The following is a 15,928-nucleotide window of genomic DNA, read 5'->3' as shown; positions in this document are numbered from 1 at the left end:
GCCACTTATATCCATGTACAAAATGTAAAACTTGAGAAATTGGAAAATTGTTCCCTAGTCGAGACACGAGAGAGTATGAAAGTAGAAACCACTCTTCCTATTGAAAGGGGGTTGAAAATAAGTGTTGTTGATGTCATGGATATTGATGGAGAAAGTTCTATGGGAAGTAGAAAGCATGAATGTTAGGAGCTGAGATAAAGTTTGAACAATTCATGCAAGACCTTCAAGTGAGGTTGGTTTTCAGTTGCAACTGGGAGGGATGAAGCATGCACCATCATCTACATTTCTGGATGAAGAAGAGAACAATTCCTAGAATGTTTTAAAATATACCTATCAGGAAATTGAGGAGAGGAGCATGAAGATAAATTCTAATGCATGCGTGAATTGGAAGCTCAATCCATTTCCTGTTATCAAACTAGACTTCTTTCAGCTATGGATTTGGAAAGAAACTGATTGATATTTTATTTCACTCACCCTATGGCCCAATCAATTTACTCTAGTGTATATTTTAGAAAAATTAATTTATCTGTGAACACTAAAGACATTCCATTTCCATATAAAATAAACACAAGTAGACACGGGATTTAATATATAATGATGTCACCAAAACATCACTCGTAGCAAGGAAGATAGAGGTTTTATTATGAAAGGTGATAAATCAACTAAAGTTGTCAAGGGTCAATTCCCAAGTGCTTCATACTCAAAATGAAGAGTATAAGAATTTGATAATCAAGTTGGGGGTAAACCTAGAGGATAAAGCAACAATTCAGTACTTGATCCACAGTGCTGGGTCTAAAATCCAGTCATTTAAGGAGAAAACTGTAGCTACGTACAATAGAGCATGCTCAAGCTCCATAAGTGGCCTAGATAGAAAAAGAAAACGAAATCCTAACTCATGAATTACTTGAAAAAATTATGAGATAACTATTCTTAATGAGCTCAATGTAGATCTGTAGCAGAAGATAGATAATCATGTCTACATAATTGTAGTACAGCCTAACTATGGCGACCCTACTAAAAATCCTACTAGTGTTATGACAGAGATAAAGATCTTAGAAGATGAATTGAAGAAACTACAGAAAAATATGGATGATGTAAAAGAGAAATTGAAGCATAAGGAGAGATAGTTGACCATGGAAAGAAAGAATGCAACTGAGCATCACAATAAATACACGTCAACATGTGATAAAATCCAATAACTGAAAGAAACGCTAAAGGGGAATATGTCTCTTATTCAAGCGAGAGAGATCATCTGGAATGATATCATTCAACAAATGAAATTAGTCTAGGATCATATGGTAGTCATAGTTGAAGAAAAGGCAATGCTTAGTTCGTCTGAAGCCATCATCTACAACAATACAACGCAATGATAGTGAAGTGCATAGCTGGCTAAAATAATCATTGATTATATAAATTCCAAGTCTTTCTCATGAATTAAGGGCATTAGACATTGTAGATAGAACAATTGTGGTGTCAGATATAAGCAAGATGTTGTAGAAGAACATGTACAGGAAATAGGCAGAAACCCATTTGTTAGAAGTGAACGAATCTATAGAAACTTTTAATTCTATTTTTGACAAGAGAGTTAGAGCAAGGTTACCTTCATGTTGGGATCAACAAGGAAACCTCCTTTCTTGGGAACAACATGAAATATTTCTGGTGGAAGCAAAAAGTAAGATCGGTGCATCTTATGAAAAAACAGAAATTTTAGAAGTTGCTACAATCCTGAACTACTTGTAGAGGGACTTCCAGCTATCATGGTTAGTAAAAAATCCATTCATTGAGAATCCCACATACACCAAGGTAACCAACTTAAAAATGGCCTTCAACATAATGTTACAATGTCCAACTCTTGACTTAACCCTATGGAAGAAGTGTTAGAGCTCGATTTCACCAATGAATGTTTGAGTTGTGCAACTTGGAGCTTCATCAAGTGAGCCTGAAGTTGCACAAGAGTCCCAAGTTATCGAATGATTATTTTTAAATATTTTCAATTTTTGGAAAATGTCTCATTTTTTTAATTCTAAGAGTTATAAATTTAAAAAAAAATAGTCTTTTAATTCTCATGAGGATTGAATGGTTAAGAAGTAATTGTGACAGTTGATAGTTTTGATAATTGTTTTCAATGTAAAATTTCCTTTAAAAGAAGATCAAGGAACCCATTTTGGGGTTCCGACTTTGGCCTAGAGACAAAAAAACATCTATGCAATGTACAAGATTTTCTTGGAGAAGTAATTAAATTTCATAGATGATTCCAATTTTCTATTGATTATGCCATGTTTCTTGTTCTATGTAAGTCATTTGTGTACTATTCTTCATTTGTGTACTTAGTTTAATTTTTTAATTCCACTTAGTTTAATAAATACATATATAGTATTTACGTTTAATTGTTGTTGTTCCACTTCCAAGGTTTCACACTTACTTTAATTATATTTTTATTTATCATTTAGTATCTAACATGTCATGCAAAACGCGCTTATTTCTTTCAAAATCTTGTGTCAATCAAATGAAATTGAAAACACTTATGATAATGTGGAATTTCCTTCCACTTTGGCAATGCTTCAAGCTATAGGGTTGGTCTAGTTTTATTTTTGGGAAAGTGGAGACAAGACTCTATACAAAAGAATGTGGGTCTCATGTCAATAGGTCTCCTATGATGAATGCGCAGCAACCAACATATAAACCATTTTTCTCTTCTCTTAGCTACGCATGGCTCATCCCTTCCCAAATATCAATAATAATTTTCCAAGAAAATATAAAATAAGCATAGTAGTCTTCTAGATTCTAAAAGATAAGATGCCAAAGTCATGCCACAAAGTGAAAGGAAATAAAAACAACTTTCATCAAACCACCAAATACATAAAGAAAAAATAATAATTATAAAATTAGATGAAGATCTATGAATCAAAGCATGAAATAAGAACTAAAATAATTCAAGGGACTAACATAATCTTTGACCAGAACAAGTCCAAAACTCAAAACTCAATCAAATGCCCCAAACACAAGAAACATATAAACCATTAAAATCTCCCAAGATATCGGAGCGAGACATCAAGTTAGTTTCATGTACTTGAATGAGCCCATTGTTGTAATTTATTAGTGTTGCTAAATTAGATATTTATCATTTAATACTAGCTAGACACTATCTATGTGAAAATAAATAGGTCCCACTTCATTAAATAACTTCATTTCATGTCATAGATAAGAAACAAACAATGTAATGATTAAATATGAAACATTAATCTTAAAATAATACACATCAAAGAAACGTAGCTAGAATGTTACAATGAAAAATACAAAATATAGAACCTATTTTTACCTGAAATTGAAATATAGCAGTATTACATGATCAATGGAGCATGTATACCAAAATAAGATTCCCCTCACATATATTAGATTAGATTACGTCTTAGGGTATACCAATTTCCTGTTTCTCATTGTGGTCCTCATTTTCTACATTGTGAACATGATATTCACCAATGAACTATCATTATGAGCCTCCAAAACATTATGATATGCATCAATCTAATTAGAGAAATTTGTTATATTGTTTTCTCTACTTCTACCAAAATTTGATTGCCAAAGTGGTAGTGTTATTTCATATGGAAAATTGCTAATGTCCTACTTTGTTACATATGATCTTAAACATGTATCCTCATGTTTATCAATATTGATCCTAAACTTTGAATTCAATAATGATATTGCACTAAACGTTCTCTCGTCCTCCATTGATCCCAAAATCATGGTTTGACACAAATCTGCTAATTTGAAATATTCTAATATGTTTTCTTCTTGGTATGAGATAGCACTTAGAGTAGTCCCTAATATTATTCTAGCACCATTTTCATTATGATTATCTAAAAAAGGATATTTCTTCCACACTATTTCAGCAAAGCATCCACCTTCCTAATACAACTTTGGTTAATCTAAAATACCTTCAATATGTTCTCCATGTATCAAGACTTTCTTGCAAAAGTGGTCTACTAAACATTTTAATCTCTTTTGAAAATCAACTTTTAAAGTTCTTAGACATTGAAAATTGTTCCAATATTGAGGGCATACCACACACATGGCCTCCAACAATTCATCTTGGGGAAATATTTCTCTTATCTCTAATGATATTGATCTTTCAATTTATATCAAATTTTGTCTCACTGAAATCACAATATTATCAAATTGATCTCTTGACATAGTGAAATATTTGGTGATTCATCCTGTATTACTAATATAATTAGAGGGAACCAAATACCCATGCATTGTGATACATAGTATCCCTTTTTCATCAAACCAAAAAAAAAATAGTATTTTCTATATTGACTATCTTAGTCCTACTTGTAAACTCTGGACTAGTAAAAGAGTCTGACATCATATACAAATTATTCAATGCAAGGCATGTTGAATTTCTCACATTTGTGTATTTTGAGATATGCATTGGGTGATTCTGAGACATTTTCATAAGGAAATTCATTTCATGTAGCATAGGAATAATTCCAGCCAACGTAAATAATGTCTCTATATTAGTTAGTTGAAAAATAAGATCTTGATCTTTATCTACATTGTAGCGATTTTCATACATCAAACCTACCAAAGATTTAAATTCACTAAATAGTCCTTGATTTGGTCCATTCAATGAGATCCATCTTGTATCGACATCTTTCAATAGTTCATGTGATCTTGATAATCTTTCATAGGACTACGTCTAGTTAAGATATGGAATATAGTGCTTAATTATATTGTCTTGGATAACAAACTTCTTTCCATCATATTTCCAAATAGAGATATGATGGTTCCTCCACTTGCCTCAAGTTTCCTCTTACTTATTAAATATTTCTTGTATTCTTCTACATATTGGATATGTTGACATTCCTCGGAAGATTTCCATCTAAGAATACATTTATATTCACCATTTACCATTTTATTTTTACACCTTTCTTGAATGCTTCTGTATCGTATCTAGCTTCATCTAAAATTTCACTACCTTGCCATTTTTCCAACTATATGAATTACATCTAACTAGGAAACCTCATCCTAATTTGTAGGATGTTTTACTCCAATAAATGGAAACCTTGAGACCCAATATTCTTGGCATTGTCTCCCTTTGGTCCACTGCCCTTTTTTCCTTTTTCGTCAATGGATTGTGTTGCCTTCCAAGGAAAAATCTTCAACATTTTCATCACCAATTTCTATTGAAACTACATTTGTCTCACCCTGATCAGTTGAGGAACCTATTCTTTCATCCATCATATGGATATCAGATGCATTTTCACAAGAGTTATCATCTCTTTTAATAACAAATTCGTTAAAGGAGCTTGAAGCATGAAGAGAATGTGTATTCTTTCAATGGCGGATACTTTTGGAAGTATGATAATACATCCATTTTCCTTGATGGTTTATTCCCATGTTTAGCATTTTACATATCACTGAGTATTCCACAAGTAAAATTTCAAAATGATCTAGAAATGTGTATCAATAGTTTCCAAGAGTTCAGAATTATTAGATTTGTGGGTAGTACTCAAAGTATACTATATGGATTCTAGTGAAGTTGAGATTGAGAATGACTAATACGACTAGGGTTATAGTCTAAAAAACCATGAAGCCTTCACATTGTAATATCACAAAAGGAAAAAGAGATCGATTGTACCCACGAAGCACAGGTCGAATGATAGAGAAATGAGTGCAGAAACAGCGGGAGGCAGAGATCCCCTCCAAGAATGCATCAGCGGTAGAAATAAATAACTATGCAACCACAACGTAGGGCCACAAAGGAGGTGGTGAAAAAGGTCCTATGGTTCTGTGCACCCAATGCCAAGCACAGATGAGGGGTTAGTGCCTACCCAGGGCCACGAAAAAGTTCAGATTCATCATAACTAATAACAATATGGAAGCATACAGGAAATATATGAAATACCATGCCCTAATATGAAAGTTTATTGGGGTTTGGCTGACATAAAAGGATCTGGTCAAATGGATCCACTATAAATGGAAATGAAAAGGCCATATTGAGTTGAATCTGGGAGCTAAAGGCTTCTTCAAAGTAATATTCTTCAATCTGGAAGAAAAGGAATGAGTCTTTGAATAAGGCCCCTACTTCTCCAAAAACACAACAGTCTTTATGAGGCGCTCATAGGAATGGTACAACCCAAATCAGGAAAATCTCCTAGCGACACCTGTTTGGGTTCGATTATTTTCTCTGCTAGTCAACTTTTAGGACCCTGAGATCCTGGAAGGAATTGGAAAATCCATCGGGAACTACGTCAAGGTTGCAGACTCAACAAAAAATGGAATATACACTTCTTACACTTGACTCTATGTTTACATGAACATAACAAAGTAACTGCTAGAATTGATAGAGCTAGAATACCATGATGAGGTATGGAAACAACCTCTATACTATGAGCACATAACTTTTAGATGGCGCAGGTGCCATGAGTATGAAAATTTGTTTCGTGCATTCCTGTTGAACAAGAAAGAACCACTAGAATACCCCAACACCAGTGGAGAGAATAGAGAAAAGGAAGATGCAGAGGGATTTCAGGAAGTCCAAAAGAAAAAAAGGACTCAGAAAAAATTAGAGAACCCTAATCAGGGAACAAGTGGAAATGGCCTCCGTCATCAAAATCGCTTTGAGATCCTACAGGATGATAAGGAAAGTTTTGATACCCCTGCACCAAAGATGGGCTCATAAACCCAACCAAACCCCTAGTGGCGAGGGAGCAACACCGAATGAAAAGTGGAAGCAGAACCACATGAAATATAAGTATCTCTACAAATGGTGGACCAAGCCAATATGGAAATCGATAGTTAGAAGGAAGACCTTAGCATGAAAGAACAAGTTATGAAATGTCTGTTGAGTGAATGGCAACAAATTGATTAGAGATTTATACCAGAAGGCCAAAAACAACTGTATAAGAATACTTTTCAGCAATATCAAGCCAAATAAGGATGCTAGGGGTGAATCAACTAGATCACTTGGGATCACAAGAAAGCCAAGTGATGGAGCAAGGACCTTAGGGGAAAGGAGGAAAGAAACAAGGCAGAAAGAACTTGTGTGATTCCATTAAAATGGTAGGAGAAACGCTGGTAAATTTGGGAAGGGAGGTGTCGCTGTCAACAATTTTCCACCAACTCAATAAAACTTTGAAATGATAATTATATCATGGAATGTCTGAGGCCTCAACAACATTGGAAAACAATGGTGCCTAGAGGAGAGACTCAAAAAAGACAAGCTGAGTATTATGATAATCCAATAGACAAAGATTGCAAAAGTTAATCTCAAAGAAATCCTAAAGAGTCATAACCCATATTATGAGGTAATGTCCCAAGATGCTAGAGGCAGTGATGGTGGCCTGGTTATCCTTGGGAACCTAATGGAGGTAACATTCGAGGACTGGGTTAGTTTACTGAGGATACTACCATGAAAGTTTTGACATGCGGGATCCAGATATTGGGTCCTACTGATGGGGGTTTATGGGCCTCACATTCCAGAAGAAAAATGGGTCTTCTTAGAAAATCTCTCCCGACTAAGGGAGGTATGCCCTAAAGACCTCTAGATAGTTGGCGGGGATTTTAATATGATAACATCGTTGGAAGAAAAGAGAGGAGGGATTTGTCGTATTGAGACAGAGATGGAATAATTTGAGGATATCATAGAAGATATGCACCTAGTGGACCTATAGGCAAACAATGGAATTAACACCTGGAATAATTTCCAGGGAGGAACTTATTAGATTGCCTCATAGTTGGACAGGATTCTAGCCTTGGAGCACGTTATTAGCAGAGAAATTTTCTTCGAGACCTTGATCCTCCCATGCATGGGCTGGGAAAAATTGCCCATCGATTAGAAATAGATTTTAAAACTAGACCGAAGGATTACCCTTTCAGATTCGAAGCCTTCGGTTATGAGAGCCCAACCTAATGAAGAAAATAGAGGAATGGTGGAGCACCAACGAGGGGAAAGGCAGAAATGCCCTGCATACCTTCAAACTGAAGTTAAATGAGATCAAACAAAAGATCAAGAAATGGAATCGAGAAGTGTTCATTCATATCATGGAAGACCAACAACAGCTAAATAATATAGTGCAGAATTTACAACAACAAATCATCGAACATGGGTGAATGGATAGCCTAGTGATAAAATAAGGGAATTTAATCAATCAGCTGCAGGAGAGGAGAAAGAAGGAAGAGATTCTATGGAAGCAGAAGTCCAGATTCAATTGACTAAGGAAGGTGAATAAAATACCCACTTCCTCCATAAAGCAATGGTCCAACACTAGCAACAGAATCGAATCTATTCCTTGAAGAATGAGGATGGAAAATGGCTAACCCAACACGAGGATATGGATGATCTATTGGTGCATCACTTCAAAACCATCCTAACAGAGCCACTTCAATATTTCTCAAAGGCTACTCAACGGATCATGAGGAACATCCTGCAACTTATCTCAAGAGAACAAAATCTAGGCCTCATGCATGCAATGATGCTAGAAGAGGTCAAGGAGGTGATGAAGGGAATGGCAAAGAACAAGGAACCTGGACCAAATGACTTTACAACATAATTATATTAGGCTACCTGGAACTTTATAGGGCCAGATATACTGGATGTGGTGGAATAATCACGTCGGAACCAAAATGTGTGTCCTAGCTTGAATCATAATTCCATTGTTTTAATCCCAAAATCTGCGAAATTAGAGGACCCTGAAGGCTTTAGACCTATCTCTATTTGCAATTTCATATAAAAAATCATAACCATGGTGATTGTTAAATTCCTGAAGCCTATTCTCCCTCACCTCATCTCCCCCAAGTAGACGGGTTTTGTTGAAGGTCGATAGATTGTTGATGGCTTTGTCACTTCCCAAGAAATAGTGCATTCTCTCAAATCCCAAAAAATCCCAGGCATGATGATTAAGATAGACCTTTCCAAGGCTTATGATCGCCTAAGTTGGGAGTATCTCAGCAATGTCCTCAGGGGTTTCGGGTTTTATCAAATGGACTAATTGGGTCTAGGCCTTGATGTCATCCCATGTGTTCTCCATTCTAATCAATGTCTCCCCATATCAAATGTTTAACCCCTCGCATAGCCTACACCAAGGTGATCCTCTCTCCTGTTTCTCTTCATTATTGCAGCTAAAGGTTTGGGCTGATACCTTAAAAATGAAGCTAGAAATCCTAAGATCAGAGGCCCCAGGCTATGGGGTAATGACATCCCCATCACTCACTAGTAGTTTGTAGATGATATCATGCTGTTTTGTCACGTGTAACTTTGTGAAGCTCGCCACATCAAAGAAGTACTCCTCGCCTTCATGGAGGCATCAAGGACAATAATAAAAATGACAAATCATGTATTTTATTTTTCAATACTCTTGGAAGCATACAATCGTATCTAGCCCAGGTCCTAGGGTTTGGTATTGGAACTTTCCCTTCTAAGTATATGGGAATTCTCATGATGGTTAACTCCCTAAAGACCTCCTATTGGAAATCCATGCTACAAAAAATTGTGGGCAAACTCAGTAGCTGGGATTTTCGATGGCTAAATTTGGTGAGCTAGATATTCCTTCTTAAAGAAATTTTGCAATATATCCCAATCTATCAGCTTTCGAGGATGGAAACACCAAAAAACGCATGCGTAGATATGGTGGAAATGTTTAAGAAGTTTGTATGGGGAGGAGCCAGGAAAATCAAAAAATGGGCACTGGTATCCTGGCCAAGATTAACAAAGTAAAATGTGGATGGAGGCCTAGGCCTATGAGATTCATATATCCTAAATCAAGTAATGGGGGCTAAACTCTGGTGGCATTGGATGGGAGGTGGGACCGATCTTTGGAAACAAATATGGATGTGCAAATATAATATGCCTGTCAGAACAAAATATATATCAAGATATCGAGAGGCCCCCAAAGGATCGATGATATGGAAGTTGGCAGCCCAAAACGCACCTTATTGAACAACACATATTTTGGGAAATCACGATGGGAAAATGGCTCTAGTTTGGCAAGAATCTTGGAAACAACGGGACAAGCTTCTAAGAAAACAAGACCTAAGAGATGTATTTCCATATACAACTAGGAGGAAGTTTTATATGGTGGAACAATTCTGGAAAGAAGACCAAGCACAGGAAGGCTAGCAAAGATGGAAGGAGAAGACAGACTGACCACAGGCCATGGAATCGAATCAATAAGATTAGTTAAATGAGGAGTTAGCATCAAGGAAAATAATTATCCTAAATGGACTAGATATTCTCAAATGGGGTATACTACCAAAGGGACATTCACTATCAATGAAGCATATAATCTAAGGGTAGGTCAAGAGCTAGAAGACCAAAATAAGATTTGGAAGAAGATATGGGGATGTATATGGTGGCCAAAGGTGGCCTATTTCCTTTTTCTTGTGTGTAGAGGTTGCATTCTCACCTGGGATTAGCTCCAAACAAGAGGCTTCCATGGGTCATTGTTATGCAAGCTATTCAATGAGAATAGTGAGGACCTTGAACATATGCTTAACACATGCCCACTTAGTGAACAAAAATGGAGACATATGGAGGACCTCTTTAAAATAATGGGTCGGGACTGGCAAAGCATTCGATAAACCATCCTCTTATGGAGAAAAAATATTTTGTCTAGCCTAGTCATAAATATGGCTTAGGGACTAGCACTGGGACTAACACTCTCGACCATCTGGAAAGAGATAAATCATCGAATATTAAAGGATTAGCATATTCCTTAGGAGGTGGTATAGGAAGGGGTCATACAGAATATCAGAGAAACAATTCTAGCAGAGAAGTGGTATCCGAAGCACTAGCAAGTTCCACCCCATAAGGCTATAATAATGAAGAGATTGAACATAGCTCCAACAATGATAATGCAGTCTTCCTAGAAGGTAATATTGAGGGGAACAACTTCCGTTAACTATTACACGGACCCACTAGAGGGATTCATGAAGTTAATTTTCCATGGGTCCTCAAAAGGAAATTCGCACCCAACAGACATAGGATGATTGTTTCAAGGCCACAAAGGCAACACCACTCTTATATATGTGGAGCACTGTGGATTTGATAGCAAAAACAAAGCAAACTTTGTAGCTATAAGGCAAGGCCTTCAAATAGAAACACAAATTGGATACAAGAATATTGCAGTGGAAGGTGATTCGAGGTTAGTAATCAATGCGGTGAAAAAATTAAATCAAGGAACTAAATGGGAAAAGTTGAGCCACAGCTGGAGAATGGTAAGGCTAATACAGGAGATATGAACCCCCATCGGCAACTTCACATATATAATTACAAATGACATCAAGAGGGATGGTAATAAAGCAACAAATTTTCTTGAAAATTGGGGTTGTAGTTATCAAAATTCACCTCTTGAGCAAGTATGGTCGACGCAACTAGAAAAGGATCGATTTTGGCCCTTGAAGGAGATCCTAGAGAACGGCCAGAGAAAGAACGTTTAAATCATACATACCCCCAATCAGGGTGTGAGCTAGCGGACAAATGCATTAATGTTGTCATACTAATAAGGACAAGAAGGGATGGTGCCACCGCCTCCCACATGCTTGACGCGTAGGGCATGGTGGCCATCGACAGGCTTAAGGCAAGTAGGAGGAGGGAAGGTGGCATTTGCATGTAGTTTAGTTTACTGACCACAAAGAGAGAAAAATTTTTGGAGGGTGTAAGCACAAAGGTCATGACGATGAAAGAGGAGCGGCGACGTTGAGAAGGCGAGGAGATACGATGTATTCAAACGTGGATAATCAGGTATGTTAACTGGCTCAACCTACATTCCATTATACTTTCTTATCTCTGGTCTAGTAGTTGGGGCTTGCATGGAGGCACAATGTTTGTGTGGGTGAGTAACTTCGGTGGGGGATAAGCTTGGAGGAGGTGGTTAGTGGGAACAATCCCAGGTACAGGGGGTTCGCTTAGGTGTCTCTTAAGTTTGACATTTTGCTATCTCGCATGGGGATTATATGGATGGGATGGGAGGGAGTCTCATTGAGTAAACTATTGTTTATGGTATGCTTGGAAAACCAAAGAGTTGAGGGTAAGGAAGTGGTAATTATGGTTGCAGTCAGACCACTCCAAATACTAAAATGTTCTAATGCCAAGCCCCTAAGGAGCATTAGATGGGGGAATACTGTTGAGAGTTGAGGTCTTCTCAAATACGGGAATTGGCACGTAGGGGATGTTGGTCGGGCTAGCTTAAGCCATTCACTGGGAATGGGGGTGGTGACTAAGCTATGGGCAAGGTGCCTTGTGGGTGCTAGGGTTTAGATGGTAGGTCACGGGGAGGATATGAGCCATGCTAAGTAGAGGCTAAGTCAGGGGGAATGAGGGCAGAGGTAGTTAGTGAGGACTAAATGAGATGAGGAGCGTGGTTCCTACGGGCTTGACCTCTGGGTTACAAGTTTGGTGGGTGGCCATGCACCTCGCCTTCAAGATCATGTCGCAGCCCAAGCAAGGAAGGGGTCATGCAGGGGTGTCTTGGGAGTCTCAGGTAGATTGAATTTTATGAGCATAAATCGTGGGTGATGGATTTGTTTCATTATCAGAACCGTGGGATGAAGGCAATTCTTAAATTAACATTTTGGAAATTATGGTTTCTTGCCCCCACAACAGGTCAGCTAGGAGGTAACATTCCTTGGCTAAGAAAAGCACAGAGGTTTGTTTCTTAATAATGTTTGAAGATGGCTAGAAGGTACAGGGTATTGAGGCTATGGGTCTAGTAGCGACTGCCAAGGGCCACGGGAAGAGACCGTGAGGGAGCGAGGCCAAGGCTGAGACGAGCACCGTGAGGAAGCATAGGGGAAGGAAGTCCATCACCACCCTGATCCAAGAAGAAGCAGATGTGTATGCGGGGGGCACCAGAGGGGAAATGAAATGGGTCATAAGTGAATGGGAGGAAAATATAAATCGTCAAGCGAGTGTGGAGGCAACAGAAATGGAGGATTGGAAGATCCTGATTCTAGACCCAGGACACACCAGAGGTCAAGAGAGGCAATACAAATAGTCCATTTATCTATATTGGCTCATGAAATACCTCCTTAGCAAGGTCTTGGAGAAAATATGGATGACTATTGTCTAGGACTTTCCAAATTATAAATAAGACTTTCAAAAATTGCAATTTCAATTGCAGAAGTAGGATGGTCACCTAGATCCTATAGAGAAACATTTCCCATGCCTGTTCATGTCGACTGAGGTGCCAAGATCCAACACAAAAGATCTGGCCCTGGTGGCTTCAGCTCCACCAAATAGGAGGAATATAATGCTGACTCAGTCCTTTTCTTATTTTTTTCATGCGGATAGTTTTTAATTTACACTTTGCAGTCATATATATGTATAGACAACTAGAATATGGTTCTGGACATGACAATAAAGTTTATATAGCTTGGATAGATAAACTAAGTATTTTTTCTACTGGACAATTTATAATGTGGTTAGGTGGTCAACAAAACTCGTTTTCTGCTGGGCAAGTTGAGACCACCTAACCAAGATCTATATGTTTGTACTTTGCTTACTTATTTTATAATGAAAAAGAAGGATCTACCAAACTTAACAAAAAAAAAAAGTATACTATATGGCATAATTAAAAAATTACATATGAATCAAAAAGGAATTCATTGTACCATATAAAAATAAACATCAATTAAAGATCCAATATACATTCTATGCCTCGTTTTCCATTTATCTTGAAATCACTTAGGGTACAACATATTTTTATTGATTCAAATATTTTAGAGAAGAATATTCACATTTTTCTTTCATCATTATGTGTACCCATCTGTACCCAAGTTGCTTCAATGATATATGATTCATATAAATTTGCTTGTTCATATAAAATAAAATTGTACTTTTAGAAGGAATTGTTGAGTAAACATTGAAAGAACATATTTAAGAAACTAGATTTTGAGGCAAAATGCAATTTCACAAAAAAACTTGTTTAATAATGGTAATAGGAAATTATTAAGACATAAAATATAATAATTCATTTGTATACAATTGAAACAATGTCATCCCTTGAGAAAACATTGAAAGAACATATATTTCAGCTTGCCTCCTCTGTGGAGTCCTTCCATTTACTAACACAAGGCAAAGAAATTGAATATGCTCAGTAGAAACAAAAAATTGTAGTTCGGTGAAGATCCACATCAATGAGATTGAGATATCCCCACATTGAAACACTTGACTCAGGGAAGTCCAAGAGTTCATGTAAATAAGACAAACAATTTGAAAATGGAAATATTGCCACTCGGGTAGAAGGAAATGAACAAATAGAGAAGGGAAACATGGCGAAGCAATAATTGATAGAGAAGGTGAAAGAGTTTGATGCTACTGAATGTAACGAGATTGATGTTAAAGGTGAGAAACCATGTTAATAGACTAATGCTATAGATATTAAGGAGATCAATACTATGAGTGAGATGTAGGATGTAAATACAGGGATGTTGGATATGAATGAACCTAGAGGAATAATAAGCAATACAAACTCAGGGATTCATCCAAAATTAGATAAATCAAACCACAAGATTGAAATTTCAAAAAGTATGAACTTTATTATACTCCTATATTAAACAAATCAGGTGTTGGAAAGTTTGGTGGGTCCACCATATGATTGTTGAAGATCAGTGTTGGCCAAATCAATGGTCCATAGCCATCATAGGTTTCCAACTAGTCTGGTCTTTAATGCCTTTTCCAAAACCCACATTCACCAGGAATCATTGCGTCGCTTTTGCAAATTCCGTGCAGGATAGTCTTGGTGATTAACGGTCCTTCACTTTGTAGTTTCCACACTAATACCAAATGTTGGATTGATTCATCCATCTATCTAATATGAATATGGGCATAGAGTTAAATGTCGATCAGGTCCGCTAAGTCATTTCCCCATCATGACTGACAGTGACGTTACCTCTGAATCTTGATAGGATCACATCAGTAATAGATATTATTACACCAACAGGATTAGAGGAACACACGACACAACAAAAAACAAATGAACGAAAACAATGCATGGACCTCATGGGAGGCACTCTTCCCTTATCTATGTGTTGGTGAAAAAAACTACTCAACCAAAACAATCCATCCTATCTATTAAAAGAAAATAGGGTGTGCCTTTTTTTTATCTACACAGAAGGACCAAATCGAGACTAAAGCATCCAAAATTTTCCATCCATCCATACCACCAATTGACAGACCAGACTAGGACTACAACCCAAATCCCAATGCATGCTATGAATGCTCAATCGATCACAAAGTTGATACACTCTATCCATTATCCAAGTTTCCTCATGCGAGATGCTCCTCCATTAACTATTTTTTGTTTATTTTGATGGATTATTTTTTTAGTGTAGATATCATACAAATTTATACAAGGGAATGAGACTATAAATGTAACAAAACCCCTTAAATATTGGATGAATTCAACTATAACCGCAAGAGAAATAGTGCCTAAGAAATTCCATTTCTAGAAATTGGGGACTGATTGGAAGTAAATGAATATCCCACCCGCATCGTTGTGCATGTAAATGATTTTTTCAAGGCAAATCGAGGCTTGGAATGAGTTATGAGCAATTCCTAGAAATCCAAGGGGGGTGATTGGAAGAAAATCCCACCCACAAACAATTTTTTCAAGGCGAATCAAGGCTTGGAACGAAAAATTAGAGACCAGAACTATGTTTATCTCTAACTGTTTCCATAATATTGGTGGTTAATTGTTTTTATCTCTAAATATTTCCATAATTTATGGGTGAATGATAGAAAAAGGGTGTAATTTAAAAAATTCGCCCATCGAAAATAGAAAAACCCTTAAATTTCACCCATGGGTGAAGATCCACCCCTAAAATTTTCTATGTTGCAAAGACTAGGGGAAGAAAACTAGAGAGAGGAAAGCGTCCAAGACATTGCAGTAAGTCAAGGAAAGGTAGATCCAAAACTAGATCAGGGATA

This window comes from Pinus tabuliformis, chromosome 9, assembly GCF_031772625.1.
Source record: "Pinus tabuliformis cultivar Carrire ecotype Pingquan chromosome 9, CPIR1, whole genome shotgun sequence".
NCBI lineage: Eukaryota > Viridiplantae > Streptophyta > Pinopsida > Pinales > Pinaceae > Pinus > Pinus tabuliformis.
The sequence above is the reverse complement of the archived record's forward strand: the minus strand, read 5'-3'. Positions refer to the sequence as shown.